This window comes from Podarcis raffonei, chromosome 11 (genome assembly GCF_027172205.1).
Source record: "Podarcis raffonei isolate rPodRaf1 chromosome 11, rPodRaf1.pri, whole genome shotgun sequence".
Taxonomy (NCBI): domain Eukaryota; kingdom Metazoa; phylum Chordata; class Lepidosauria; order Squamata; family Lacertidae; genus Podarcis; species Podarcis raffonei.
In genome coordinates, this window is record NC_070612.1 from 3,577,883 (window position 1) to 3,593,316 (window position 15,434).

General features: G+C 44.0%; 1 protein-coding gene across 2 annotated transcripts in view; it reads left to right on the top strand.

Moving 5' to 3' along the window:
* The window catches only part of TPGS2 (tubulin polyglutamylase complex subunit 2), a 190,199-nt gene that overhangs the window by 17,220 nt on the left and 157,545 nt on the right, over positions 1–15,434 (top strand). The window lies entirely within an intron of this gene.

Below are 15,434 nucleotides of genomic sequence, written 5' to 3' on the forward strand. Positions count from 1 at the left end.
CAGGCCTCCACTTAGCAGAATGAGCTAGAAGACCCCCAAATGTCTAGAGCTGGCTTGCACTCACCACATTTTGAAATAAGTTTTTTTTAAAAAAATTAAATTTAAATGGTAACAATAATTTCACATGTATGGTACTGCAAAAACCACAAATAAATGTCCATTCATTCCTATACAATTCATTGCACCTTACATTCTTATTTCACCATCTAAGACCTCCCATCACCCCCTATGTATTCCGCATTGTTATTATCTAGTAGTACAAATAATTATTGCTTTGTTCTAGTTTTGTTGTCTTATAAATCTTATTACCTCCTTTTGTTTTGTTTTTGGTTGTTATTAGACACAGAAATCATTCAAATGCTGCCATAGATGCCATACCACTACTGGTTTTTTTAAAAAAAAATTTATTCCTTGAACATGTCCCATTTTTGAATAAATTAAACACAAAACAAAGCAAAGCAAAGCGAAATAAGTGATGAACTGCACTTGGCTATATAAGCCCCCTCCCCCTATTGGGCCAGTAAATCAATACACTAAAATGACAAAAATTGATGGCTTCGAGCTCAGTAGACATCTGCATTCTTCTGGCCCATACAAAGACCCAATGGGCTGTTCCCAGAGGGCCCTGCTGGTGGAAAAACATGACTGTCCAGGGGATCTGAGACAGATACTGTGGCTCCCATCCTGAGATTTGCTTTCAAGTCTATTGCACCCACCATGAGCCGTGAAGTTGTAATGGAAGTTATCTAGGTCAGTTGCACAATGAAAAGTAAAGAAAGCTCTACAACACAAACACAATTGCCAAACCATCGCCTTTCATGGGCAGCGGGACCCTGATGAAATCTCAGGGCTTTACTTGGGTAAGAGCACAACTTCTGAGTCAGACTGAATGGTGTCTTTCTGAGCAACCAGTATTGACTGATCAAAGCAATAATCCCCCCAAATTGACCACAAATCGTCTCAACTTGTAAGGTTGCGGTTAGGCATTGGTTTTATGAATTGGTTGGTGGAGGGGCATGGGTTGGCTGTGCCTGCCCCTCAAATGCTGCTGCTGCAAGGAAATTCTGTTAAAGGAATCCAGGGGCTCGCCATGCTTTTGTCCGAACTCCTGTCCAGGGGCTAGGGCCACGCAAGGGCCCCTAGGAGCATTTGGGGAGAGGTGAGGCATGGTACCCAGCTCCATCTCTCCCCCCAAAATGTTTTCCCTTTCTGACTTCACGTGCGTGTGAATGTCAGTCTGTCCCCGTGCAGGGTCAGATAGTCGCAACCAATGCCTAAGCAACCACTCACATTTTTTGTATTTTAATAAAGTTGTGGCCAAAATTATGCCAAAAACCTTAAACAAAAATTCTGTGTGAATTGTGTTTTTATTGGGGTGGCTTGGGGACCTCGACACACAACCAAACATTGACATTAAACCCCACATAGATACATTAAAACCATCTGTCATGGATGCTTTAGCTGAGATTTCTGCATTGCAGAGGGCTGGACTAGATGACTTTTAGTGTCTCTACAATTCTATGATTCTACATTAAAAACATCATTCAAAAATGCCACAGATAGCTAAAGGCCAGAGGAAAGTTTTTGCTTCGTTTCTAAAGATATATAATGACGGTGCTAGGCGAACCTCCCTGAGAGAAAATTCCAGAGACAGGGGGCCACTGCAGAAAAGGCCCGTTCTTATGTTGCCATGACTCTCAAACTGGCATAAACTGATCCAGACCCTGCGATCATCCCCCAAGGTCCTTCTTTGTGTGCCTGATCCATAAGAGGTCCAGTGGCAACACTCTCTATACTCTCTATAACCAGGCCTTTGGTTGATTAACATCTCATTTTGTATTTTTTTATTGTGGACCACCATGTACTCTTTGGGTGAAGGACGGTATACAAATTTAATAAATTAAAGGAGAAGGGAGTGACAGAGGACGAGATGGTTGGACAGTGTTCTCGAAGCTACCAACATAAGTTTGACCAAGCTGCGGGAGGCAATGGAAGACAGGAGTGCCTGGTGTGCTCTGGTCCAGGGGGTCACAAAGAGTCGGACACGACTAAACGACTAAACAAGAGTAATGAAAAAGGCATACAGATTTGCACTGCTTTTGTGCAATGTCCCAAATTCAGAATTAAGAAGTGTAAGGAAAGATAAGGGTAAATAAAGGGGAGGAAAGTGTTGAATTGGTTCTCCATGCCTGCTCTGGTCCAGCTGATGAGATAGATGATAGATGATGATAGATGATAGATAGATAGATAGATAGATAGATAGATAGATAGATAGATGATAGATAGATAGATGATAGATAGATATAGATAGATGATATATTTAATGCAAACAATTAGATGCAAATATGCATTTGATGTCACATGTAGTCTCATCCTAAGATTGACAGGCTTCCAAAGTTCAAGCAGCCACAAGACGCATTCAAATAAGGAGCTCAAGTGCCTGGAGACAATTTCCAGTTGCCAATGACAACCAGGTAAGCCCACTGCTAACAGGCTAAACTGGAAAACTGGGGTAACTCTCAGTGACACAACCCACTCACCTCTCTGTTGCTTCATGTATTCTTTAATGCGGAGTTTTAAATGCATTTTACACTTACAGTGGTACCTCAGGTTACATACGCTTCAGGTTACATACGCTTCAGGTTACAGACTCCGCTAACCCAGAAATATTATCTCGGGTTAAGAACTTTGCTTCAGGATGAGAACAGAAATCGTGCAGCGGCAGCAGGAGGCCCCATTAGCTAAAGTGGTGCTTCAGGTTAAGAACAGTTTCAGGTTAAGAACAGACCTCCGGAACGAATTAAGTACGTAACCAGAGGTACCACTGTATATGGAATTTGTAATTATGGTATTTAGTTCTCTCTTGACATGTTCGAGAGCAGGGATGGCCAAACTTGGCCCTCCAGCTGTTTTGCGACTACAATTCCCATCATCCCTGACTGCTGGTTCTGTTAGCTAGGGATGATGGGAGTTGTAGTCCCAAAACAGCTGGAGGGCCAAGTTTGGCCATGCCTGTTCTAGAGATTAATTCAGTATAATCCTGCACCATTGATCTTAACTTGGAACAAGCAATTTGCACGTTTAAAGACACGACCTCGTTTAACCTTGCTTAACTCTCCTGCTTGCTGTACTGCAAATCTGGCGGCGGGCTAGTCATGGCAATGCTAGCAAAACAGTCCTGCCCATTGCTACGCCCGGCCACAGCTCTTTGGAACTGATCCAGACTGCTAACCTGGTGTGTTACTTACAAAGGCTGAGAGTTTTTTCTCTCTCAGTTGGTAATGGAATCTCAACAATGCGCGAGACAATGCAACCAACCTCTTGTTGCTGTTTACTTAAGGTGTTCAGCTTTTCACTGGATATTACTGCATAATCCGGGGATCCTTGTCTCCGCAAAGGCTCCTGGAGATTATGTATCCTGCAAGAATCTCAGGTTTCATCTTGCAGTCGTACAAAGAAGAGGCATTTCCTTACCAAGCCTTCTGCAAAGCAAAAGTGTTTCTTTTCATGGTAGAAGGGCTCTCCCTCCCATTTCACCATGTATGAAGCATAAAAGTGTGACCCATGTAGAGCTGGGGGAGGAAGAATAGAATAGTAGAGTTGGAAGGGACCCCGGGGTCATCTAGTCCAACCCCACGCAATGCCGGAACCACAGCTAAAAAGAATCCTTGGCAGATGGCCACCCAACCTCTGTTTAGAAAACACCAGAAAGGGAAAGTTCACCAGCTTCCCAGGGAGTCTGTCCCATGGTTGAACAGCTCTTACCACCAGAAGGTTCTCCCTAATGTTTCACTGGAATCTACTGTGGAAGGGAGTTCCATAGTTTAACTACGTGCGACAATTTCCCAACCTTCAGCTTCCACGAGTTCTGGTGTTATGAAAGAGGGGGGGGGAAACTTACCTCTCTCTGCTTTCTTCACTCCATCCATAATTTTATAAACTTCTACCATGTCCCCTGTTAGTTGCTTTTCTCTGTTGTTGTTGTTTAGCCATTTAGTCGTGTCCGACTCTTCGTGACCCCCTGGACCAGAGCATGCCAGGCACTCCTGTCTTCCACTGCCTCCCGCAGTTTGGTCAAACTCATGCTGGTAGCTTCAAGAACACTGTCCAACTATCTTGTCGTCTGTCGTCCCCTTCTCCTTGTGCCCTCAATCTTTCCCAGCATCAGGGTCTTTTCCAGGGAGTCTTTTCCAGGGAGAATGGAGAGGTTTGATCTTCTTGCAGTCCATGGGACTCTCCAGAGTCTCCTCCAGCACCAGAATTCAAAAGCATCAATTCTTCGGTGATCAGCCTTCTTTATGGTCCAGCTCTCACTTCCACCTGGAGCAGGAACTGGCAAGCCACTCCAGTATCCCTGCCAAGAAAACTCCATGGACAAAGTCAACAGGCCTTTTCCCTAGATAACAATAATAAAAAGTCCTAAATGCTGCAAACTTTCCTCATGGAGAGTTGCACCAACTCTTTGATCATTCTGATTGCTTGTTTCTGAACCTCTTTGAACTCTGCAATATCCCACTTGAGGCCTGGCCAGAAGATTGGAATCATCTCATCTGAGGAGTTGCTCTCCCACCCACAAAACTGATATTTTTTGAAGGTTGACTTGTCAGGAAGGGTGAACAGCAGATCTAGTTGCCTCCCCTTTCCCTTCCAGGTCTATATTTCAGTGCCAAATAGCATTATGGTAAAAGGGGGAGAGATCACTGCAGATGGGTGCAGCAGTCACGAAATTAAAAGACGCCTGCTTCTTGGGAGAAAAGCAATGACAAACCTAGACAGCATCTTAAAAAGCAGAGACATCACCTTGCCAACAGAGGTCCGTATAGTTAAAGCTATGGTTTTCCCAGTGGTGATGTATGGAAGTGAGAGCTGGACCATAAAGAAGGCTGATCGCCGAAAAACTGATGCTTTTGAATTATGGTGCTGGAGAGCCACATGGACTCCCTGATGTTGGGAAAGATGGAGGGCACAAGGAGAAGGGGACGACAGAGAACGAGATGGTTGGACAGTGTTCTCGAAGCTACGAACATGAGTTTGACTAAACCGCGGGAGGCAGTGGAAGACAGGAGTGCCTGGCGTGCTCTGGTCCAGGGGGTCACGAAGAGTCGGACACGACTAAACGACTAAACCACAACAACAACAAAAGGGGGAGAATGTTTGGTCACATGGTATAGAGATAATCTGCTACGCCAGGGGAAGCCAATGCAGTGTCCTTCAGATGTTGCTGGACTCCAACTCCCATCAGCCCCAGTCAGCACGGCCAGTAGGCATGGATGTTGGGAACTGTAGTCTAGAAACTTCTGGATTGGCTGTCCCTGGACGACACTCACACATGGTTCTCCCAAAATGGCAAAACCCATTTTAGACCCAGAGAGCAAACCTTCCAACACTTCTCAGGTGAAAATAGGGACATTCTCTTCTACATCAGGAATCTTCTCCCGTGTTTGATCTCTCGCAGATAGACACATAGACATCTGTTACCTTAAGCTAATTACGTCTCGGCTTAACCTACCTCACAAGTTAGTGGTAAAGAAAAAACGTGCAAAGGAAGGGATTGTGTACAACATCTTCGACACACAAATAGAATGAAATAAAATTTCAGCTGTAATGCAAACTGAGAATGATGGGGACTTCTGAGCAGACATGCAAAGGCTTGCGGCATAAGGCTCAATTTACAATACAGGAATAAACACTCCGCACATTTCCTAAGAAATGGCTTGCTGCTGAAGCATTGCAAGGAAAGAATTTAAAGTGGATTGGTGACCTCTTCCTTCAGAATTTCCTTCATTTGGTATTTCATTTCCAGCATTAACAGGACTCCATTTTTGCGCCTGCACACACACAAACCACTTTTAATTGTTCTCTGAGATGTGGAGGAAAAAGGAGAAGCGGGACATTCTGGGATCCAATCAGAAACTGGGATGGCTTCCATAATTCTGGGACTGTCCCTGGAAATCGGGACATTTGGAGGGTATGAGAGAGGTCACCAGGTCAGTGGGGTCATTGGTACCAGATACACTGTTAAGAAATCTCACTGGGTGAGTTGTCATTATTGATCTCTTTTCCATCAGGAGATGATTATAAGGTCAATGTCATGAGATGGAGGTAGGCAATCATCTGAATAAATGCAACAGGAAATGTGGAGGAAGCAGAGATGCTTCCAGGATAAACTCACCTCCTGAAAGTTATCCCAGAAGGTGGTGATGACTCAGTCATAGTGTCCTCATAGGAAAAGCCACCTTCTACTGAGTCAGGGCACTCATCCATCTAGCTCAGCGCTGTCTACACTGGCCGGCAGCCGTGCTTCAGGCAAGGGAAATTCCCAGCGCTAATTGGAGATGCAGGAGATTGAACCTGCAACCTTGTGTATGCAAAACAGATGCTGTACCACTGAGCTTTCCTAAAGCGTGGAAGAAGAAGAAGAAGGAGGAGGCGATTGACAAGCTGGAATGTGTGCAGAGGAGGGCGACCAAGATGATCAAAGAGAAAAACAACTACCAGACTTTTAGAAGACATCTGAAGGCAGCCCTGTTTAAGGAAGCTTTTTAATGTTTAATAGACTATTGTATTTTAATATTCTGTTGGAAGCCGCCCAGAGTGGCTGGGGAAATTATTATTATTATTATCAAGGGTCTGGAAATCAAGCCTTATGAGGAACGGTTGAGGGAGCTGGGTATGTTTAGCCAGGAATTTGTTGTTGTTGTGTTGTTGTTTAGTCGTGTCCGACTCTTCGTGACCCCATGGACCAGAGCACGCCAGGCACTCCAACATCAGGGTCTTTTCCAGGGAGTCTTCTCTTCTCATGAGGTGGCCAAAGTCTTGGAGCGTCAGCGTCACAATCTGTCCTTCCAGTGAGCACTCAGGGCTGATTTCCTTCAGAATGGAGAGGCTGGATCTTCTTGCAGTCCATGGGACTCTCAAGAGTCTCCTCCAGCACCAGAATTCAAAAGCATCAATTCTTCGGTGATCAGCCTTCTTTATAGTCCAGCTCTCACTTCCACACATCACTACTGGGAAAACCATAGCTTTAACTACACGGACCTTTGTTGGCAAGGTGATGTCTCTGCTTTTTAAGATGTTGTCTAGGTTTGTCATTGCTTTACTCCCAAGAAGCAGGCGTCTTTTAATTTCGTGGTTGCTGTAACCATCTGCAGTGGTCATGGAGCCCAAGAAAGTAAAATCTCTCACTGCCTCCATTTCTTCCTCTTCTATTTGCCAGGAGGTGATGGGCCCAGTGGCCATGATCTTCGTTTTTTTGATGTTGAGCTTCAAACCATATTTTGCGCTCTCCTCTTTCACCCTCATTAAAAGGAAATGTTTTGCTGGACCCAAATAAATGGATTCACACAACAAGAAAGGAGATTCTGACTCAACATCGGGAAGAACTTTCTGACAGCAAGAGCTGTTCGACAGTGGAATGGACTCTCTTGGAAGCTGCTGATCTCTCCTTCCTTGGAGGTTTCTAAGCAGAGGTTGGATGGTCATCTGTCATGAATGCTTTAGTTGAGATTCCTACATTGCAGATGGTTGGACTAGATTACCCTGGGGTCACAACCCTATGATTTTATAATTCCTAAGTCCAGCCATCACACCAAGGATGGAAACTTGTATACGATAGACACCAGTTCAAATTTAGTTAGAGGTCTAGTGGGTTATGATTTAGTTCCTGCTGAAGTTCCTGAAGCCATGATAAGCTTGAGTCACCTATATTAATTTCAGATTGTTCTTTCAATAGCGGTTTGTCATTAACATAAAGATCTTGGAGTCTGAAGAAGTGTTTCTCTCTCTCATGAAAGGATAATATCACACAAACGAAAAATCAAGATGTTATTTCTGCAACATATAATTAAAAATCATCATCATCAACCTTTATTATGGTCCAGAGACCCAACAAATCGTTACAAAGCAATACACAATGCATACAGCCTACCTCCAGGTTAAACAAGCATTTTGTTCAGAATATAGGGATCATTGGTTCTTGCAACCACGGATAAAAACTTCGCCACTGCTAATGTTCTAGCATTTGTCCAGTCTTCCAATAGGAACCTGACATAGTGAGCCTCTGATTTTCTCGGGAAAGGTACCAGCAAGGGTAATATCAGTTCAGCCCTGGCTTGCTCATATTTTGCACAGTGCAACAAAATATGTTTTATAATTAAAAATAACAAAAATATTCAAGGGGAAAAGAAGGGAAAGAATGCGGCAGAGTGGCCACAGTGTCACAACATCAAATACTTGCAAGAGATGATAGGAATTGGGGAGATCAATACAGTTCCATGTCTGCATGAATGAGATCAGATTTTCTCAAGACACAGCTGCAGAACAACAAGAAAAGCTCTCAGACCTGGGGGAATTAATCAGTACACAACACACTCAAAATATGGGTCAAGTGAATGTGTGGGTGAACCCTAACTGGCACCTCTTTAAGGCTCCCACTGGAAGCACCCTAAGACCCCATTACTCCACTGGGAACGACTTCCAAATAACCATGATGACAATTGCACCCTCCGACCCTCAGTTAACTCGGGTCAGCAGAATTTGACGGAAATCCCAGTAGTGATGTACAGAAGTGAAAGCTGGACCATAAAAAAGGCTGATCGCTGAAGAATTGATGCTTTTGAATTATGGTGCTGGAGGAGACTCTGGAGAGTCCCATGGACTGCAAGAAGATCAAACCTCTCCATTCTGAAGGAAATCAGCCCTGATTGCTCACTGGAAGGGCAGATCATGAAGCTGAGGCTCCAATACTTTGGCCACCTCATGAGAAGAGAAGACTCCCTGGAAAAGACCCTGATGTTGGGAAAGATGGAGGGCACAAGGAGAAGGGGACGACAGAGGAAGAGATGGTTGGACAGTGTTCTCGAAGCTACCAGCATGAGTTTGACCAAACTGTGGGAGGCAGTGGAAGACAGGAGGGCCTGGCGTGCTCTGGTCCATGGGGTCACGAAGAGTCGGACACGACTAAACAACAACAAAAGAGGGAAATCTGTTCCAGACAGCGCTGGCTGGTCCTTAACTTTCCCAGTCTCTACGTTCCGGGCTTTGCTGTATTGGCAACATTTCAGCTGCCTCCTTTCCTGGGTAATAATAACATGAGTAACGGTGCTGAGTAATCTGCCAGTGCGTGGAGCAGGCAAGCACAGCAGATGTTGTGCAACCCTCCATATTGTATGCCACAGGATGGGTGACGAACGGCGGTTTTCCTGCATGTCTTCACTGCAGTGATTAACGTACGCAACACCTCTTGTGCTACTGATCTAGTTTGGGCTAGATGAGGGTGAGTCACCCAGCTCAGAGTTGCCCCAAGAGAGGTAGATTGCCCTGAGTCAGGCCAATGAAAAAGGCAGCGTCTCTGCTCCTGGCAACCTAGGCAGGTTCCAACATGTGAATGTGGCTTCTCGAAGAACTGGTCCATGCACCACTGGATTTCTCTGCACTGGATTACAGTGCAGTGCATTTCTCTGCACTTGTGGAACTCACTGCCACAAGGTATGGCGATGCCTACTAGCTTTCAGATGGAAACAAATGGACACAGTTACTTTTGACATATGTTAGAGCCTATATATAAAGGCATCTTCCGCCTTCGTTTCTGTAGAGATATCTAAATTGTGCACCTAGCATTGATGAACGCCAGAATTTGATGCACTCCAGGGAGCAAAGACCACCTTAAATGTTCAAGTCAATCATTCTCTAAACCCACATTTTCTAAAGAATTCATTTTTTAAAATGTTGAAGTGTTTGTGGTTTTACAGCGTGAGATTTCAGAGGAACTGCAGATTCAGCCGCACTGGGAGCAAGGCTTGAATAAGAGGAGATTCGTTTGTGACCACAGCTTGGGAGAAAGGCATTCCTATTTTAAACTAATTTTTATTCAGTAGCAGGTGGTGTGGTGGGAGCCATCACTCACCTAACCTCCTATTCGTCACATGTTGGGGTCCCAGCTATGTGCAGCCACGTGGGCGAGGCCCCCCAAAATTTTCAATATCCCACTGGGCCACCTTGCAGCCAAAGAGCAGAGAAAGGCCAGACTAAATGGATGCTTTTGGGGATCTGACTTCCTTCTTACATTCAGGTCCTCAAGCAAGTTTACATACATGCGCAGCAGATGCACATTAAATGTACACCTAGATCTGCACTTCAGGGCGATGCCCTGACTTGCTTCAGGAAGAACTTTCTGAAGGCAAGAGCCTATTGACAGTGGAACAGGCTCCTTTGGAAAGTAGGGGGCTCTTCTTCATGGAAGGTTTTTAAGTAGAGGTTGGGTGGCCGCCTGCCATGGATGACCTGGTTGAGATTCCTGCATTGGAGTTGGGCTGGATGACGCTTCCAGTTCTACAATTCTATGATTTTATAGGTGCTCAGCAAAGTCAGGACCAACTTGCTGCTGCTTTGCATGTTGCTGATTTACAGTGATGAGCCACGGACGCCTTGGGCTGGATTGGGCCCTTAGTGAGTCAGAACTGGAGGCACGCAAGCACTGGATGCGTAACGGACAGCCGCCAAACTCCTCGAATGCTTGTTCGTAATTTCGTGGCTCAGTGCCACCTATGGGTCAACAGCCAAAACGGAAAACACACCTCTGTTGGGTAACAAAACATTCCTTCTTCTCCTGTCTTTTGCTCATCTCAACAAATCCTTTGAGACTCTCGGCAACTCTGAGAAATTCCAGCCTGAAAGAGAGAAAAGGCACCACAATCCCAAACCTGAAACTGGAAGTAGACAATCTGGAAAGGGCACACAGAGCTCTAAGACCCATGCCAAAAGCCAACACCCCTCCACAAGACATCACCATGTGCTTTGCCTGATACAAAAAGAAAGTTGAAATATGGAATAACCTCAGAAACTCAACCAACCTCCGATATGGAGAAAACTCCATCCAGGCCTTTCAGGATTTATCGCAAGAGACCCTAAACTGATAGAGAAAACCTACGCCCATGTATCCAATGCATAGCTGTCAACGTTTCCCGTTTTTTAAGGGAAATTCCCTTATTCCGAATAGGATTCCTTGCAAGAAAGGGGAAAAGTTGACAGCTATGATCCAATGTCTTCAACAAGCAGGAATCAAGTACCGATGGGGCTTCCCCTTTCACCTCATTGTAACAACTGACACAACACAGCACACGGCCACCGACATACCTGAAGCCCTGCAACTACTGGAGAACCTTAACCCTCCACCAGAATGGCAACCATCAGACCCACCGAATGACAACCAATATGAAAATACAGTGAACAACAGGAGAAAGAAGAAACAACAGAAATGACATGACAATGCAAACCAAGACAGTCAAGTACCACTCACAGAACAGCCCCGCCGACCACACAACACAAGACCATGAACCAACCTCAGCGAGACCCACACACCACAGATTGACAACCCTGCAACACCAACTGCTGCAGGTTCAGTCAAATGTGATGAAACAGCTGCCCAGTTGCCAAAGTTTGAACTTTTAGCCAGAGACCATCAGAAGTCCTGCATGGGTCTTGAACCTGGAATTTTGGAAGCAGAGCCCATGTCACTAGCTCCTTGCAGCGACATGGCAGTTCCATTGTAGATCACCTGCTTTGCTTGCCGAATGTCTCAGGTTCTGTCTCCCAGCCTCTCCAAGCAGGGATGGGAACGTCCCTTGTCTAAAACCCAGCCCTGCTGACTTGGCAGACTTGGCAGTTTCCTATGGTGAGAACATAACTAGGAATCTGCTGCAGAGGGCCAGAGATTGCAGCTGAGGCTCTCTGTCCTCTTATCCCAGACATATGGAAACCTGCTCCCAGCTCCGTACATGCACAGAGAAGTTCTTTTTAATTAACCATCATGTTCTGGTACAGTCAAACCTCGGTTGTCGAACGTAATCCGTTCTGGAAGCCCGTTTGGCTTCTGAAATGTTCAACAATCAAAGTGCGGCTTCCGATTGGTTGCAAAAGCTTTCTCCTTTCAGCGGAAGCCGTGTCAGATGTTCAGCTTCCAAAAAACGTTTGAAAACCAGAGCATTTACTTCTGGGTTTTCAGCATTTGGGAGCCGAAGGTGTTTGGGAATTGAGGTTTGACTGTATTCAAGAGAGGCTCTGGGTCATAGTTCTCGGCTCAAATTATACAGAAAATAGCCAGGGGTTTAAGTTTCTGTTTCCTTCCTCTCTTTTTACATTGCTGTGCAACATCTTTTGAAATGACCTGGATGAAGGAATTGAGGGGGACGCTCATCAAATTTGCAGATGACACCAAACTGGGAGGGGTAGCTAATGCCGCAGAATACAGATTCAGGGTTCAAAATGACCTTAATGGGCTTCTTGCAAGAAGCCCAGAATAAAATTTAAAATACTAACTGATGTAAAGGAAAGAGGTGGATTTGCCCTGCCAGACCTGAAACTCTATTATGAATCAGCAGCATTCTGCTGGTTGAAAGAATGGCTGCTTCTTGAGAACACAGACATTTTGGATTTAGAAGGTTTTAATAATGTTTTTGGGTGGCATGCATATTTGTGGTATGACAAGGTTAAAGCACACAAAGCATTTAAAAATCATATTGTCAGGAAAGCATTGTTTAATGTCTGGATAAGATATAAGGACTTACTTGAAAATAAAACCCCAAGGTGGTTGTCACCGATGGAAGCAAAGGCTCAGAAAAAGCTCAATATGGAGGCCAAATGGCCGAAATATTGGGAAATTTTGGAACAAGAAGGAGACAAATTGAAATTGCAGAGTTTTGAGAAATTAAAAGATAAAGTGCGAGACTGGCTTCACTATTATCAAATAAGGGAGGCTTACAATTTGGACAAAAAAATTGGCTTCCAGGTGGAAAAATCAAAATTGGAAACAGAACTGTTAGATCCCAAAACAAATATACTTTCAAGAATGTATAACTTGCTGTTGAAATGGAATACTCAGGATGAAGCAGTTAAATCTGCTATGATTAAATGGGCACAAGATGTTGGACATAACATTATGTTTGGTGACTGGGAACAGTTGTGGACCACAGGTATGAAATTTACGGCATGTAATGCCTTAAGAGAGAATATTATGAAAATGATATACAGGTGGTACATGACACCAGTCAAGCTTGCAAAAATCTATCATTTGCCGATAATAAATGTTGGAAATGCAAAGAAAATGAAGGTACATTCTTTCACCTTTGGTGGACGTGCCCAAGGATAAAGGCTTTCTGGGAGATGATATATAACGAAATGAAAAAGGTATTTAAATATACCTTCTTGAAGAAACCAAAGGCCTTTCTCCTGGGCATGGTCGGCCAATTGGTGTCAAAGAAGGATAGAACTTTCTTTATGTACGCTACAACAGCAGCAAGAATACTCATCGCAAGGTATTGGAAGACACAAGATTTACCCACCCTGGAAGAATGGCAGATGAAAGTGATGGACGATATGGAACTGGCGGAAATGACTGGCAGAATCCGAGACCAGGGAGAAGAGTCGGTGGAAGAAGATTGGAAGAAATTTAAAGACTATTTGCAGAAACATTGTAAAATTAATGAATGTTAAAATGATGTTGGATTGAAATCAAGCGGCCTTAGCAACAAGGTTAATAAGAATATGTAAAAATGGATTGATAACGGATTAAAATATAAAGTTATAATATGTTGAGATATAGAGTTAAGATAAAAGAAAGAGAGTAAGGATTTGCTGAATTAACTATGTGAACGGGAATACAAAAAAGGGAGGTGTGAGGAGGTCAGGGAAATAAGCAAATGAAATTTAAGATATGAAAAAATTGATTTGTTTTTAATTATTTTTTATCTACCTTTTCTGTATCTTTTATCTTTTTTTCTATGTATTTTTGTATTTTTGTTCTTTTTTCTGTTTTCTTTTTATTTTGTAATTTTCCTCTTTTTGTAAAACTTCAATAAATATCTTTTAAAAAAACAAAAACAAAAAACCACAAAATGACCTTAATGGATGCGTGAACTGGGCCCAAACTAACAAATTGAATTTCAACAGTGACAAATGTGAGGTTCTACACCAGCTGAGCAAATATAAGGTGAGAGGCATCTGGCTTGCCAATAGTACATGTGGAAAGGATCTAGGGGTCTTGGTGGACCACAAGGTAAACATGAGCCAACAGTGTGATGCAGCAGCAAAAAAGCTAATGCTATTCTAGTCTGCATCAACAGAAGTATAGTGTCCAGATCAAGGGAAGTAATAGTACCTTGGTCAGACCTCACCTGTAGTACTGTGTCCAAATCTGGGCACCACAATTGAAGAAGGATGTTGACAAGCTGGGATGTGTCTACAATTCTATGACTCTATGATTCTTTGATTAATTTGCACCCTCGTGAATCTGGTTTGTGGTCCTGAACACTAAGGAAGATGATGCAGTCCTTTGAAAATGTGTCAGGCAGAAGGAGATATCTACCTGGAGCTACTGAGCATTTGAGCAGAACTACCTGGAGCTACTGAGCAGAACTTTTCCAAAGAACAGAAAAAATTATTTATCTTGCTGTGGAACAGGTAATAGAATCGTATTATTGAAGACTTGGAAGGGACACAAAGGTAAGGTTACCAGATGTCCCCGTTTCCCATGGACAGTCCCCGGATTCACAAATCCGTCCCCATACAAAATCCATTGAAGTTGAAAAGTGTCCCCGGATTCATTGAAAAAAATCTGGTAACTTACACAAAGGGCCATCTAGTTCAACTCCCTGCGAGGCAGAAATCACAGCTAAGGAACCCCCAACAGCATTCTGCTGCCAAACAGCTCTGACAATCCATTTAGTCAGAATCTCCTTTCTTGCCTTTAATCCATTGGTTTGGGTCCAATCCTCAGGAGCAACAGAAAACAGGTTTGCTCCATCTTCCATATGACAGCCCTTTAGATATCCGAAGATGGCTGTCATGTCAACTATCAGTCTCCTCTTTTCCAGGCTAAACATACCCAGCTCTTTTAACCATTCCTCGTAAGGCTTGGTTTCCAGACCCTTCATCACCTTGATCTCCCTCCTCTGCACACCTTCCAGCTTGTCAATAATCTTCTTAAATTGTGGTGCCCGGAACTGGACACAGGACTCCATGTGGGTTCTGAACAAGACAGAATAGAGCAGACACCGAGACCATATAACACCGGTCCTGAAAGACCTACATTGGCTCCCTGTACGTTTCTGACAACAATTCAAAGTGTTGGTGCTGACCTTTAAAGCCCTAAACGGCCTCAGCCCAGTATACCTGAAAGAGCGTCTCCACCCCCATTGTTCTGCCTGGACACTGAGGTCCAGCACAGAGGGCTTTCTGGCATTTCCCTCACTGTGAGAAGCAAAGCTACAGGGAACCAGGCAGAGGGCCTTCTCGGTGGTGGCACCCGCCCTGTGGAATGCCTTCCCATCAGATGTCAAGGAAATAAACAGCTACCTGACATTTAGAAGACATCTGAAGGCAGCCCTGTTTAGGGAGGTTTTTCATGTGTGACATTTTAATGTATTTTTAATCTTTGTTGG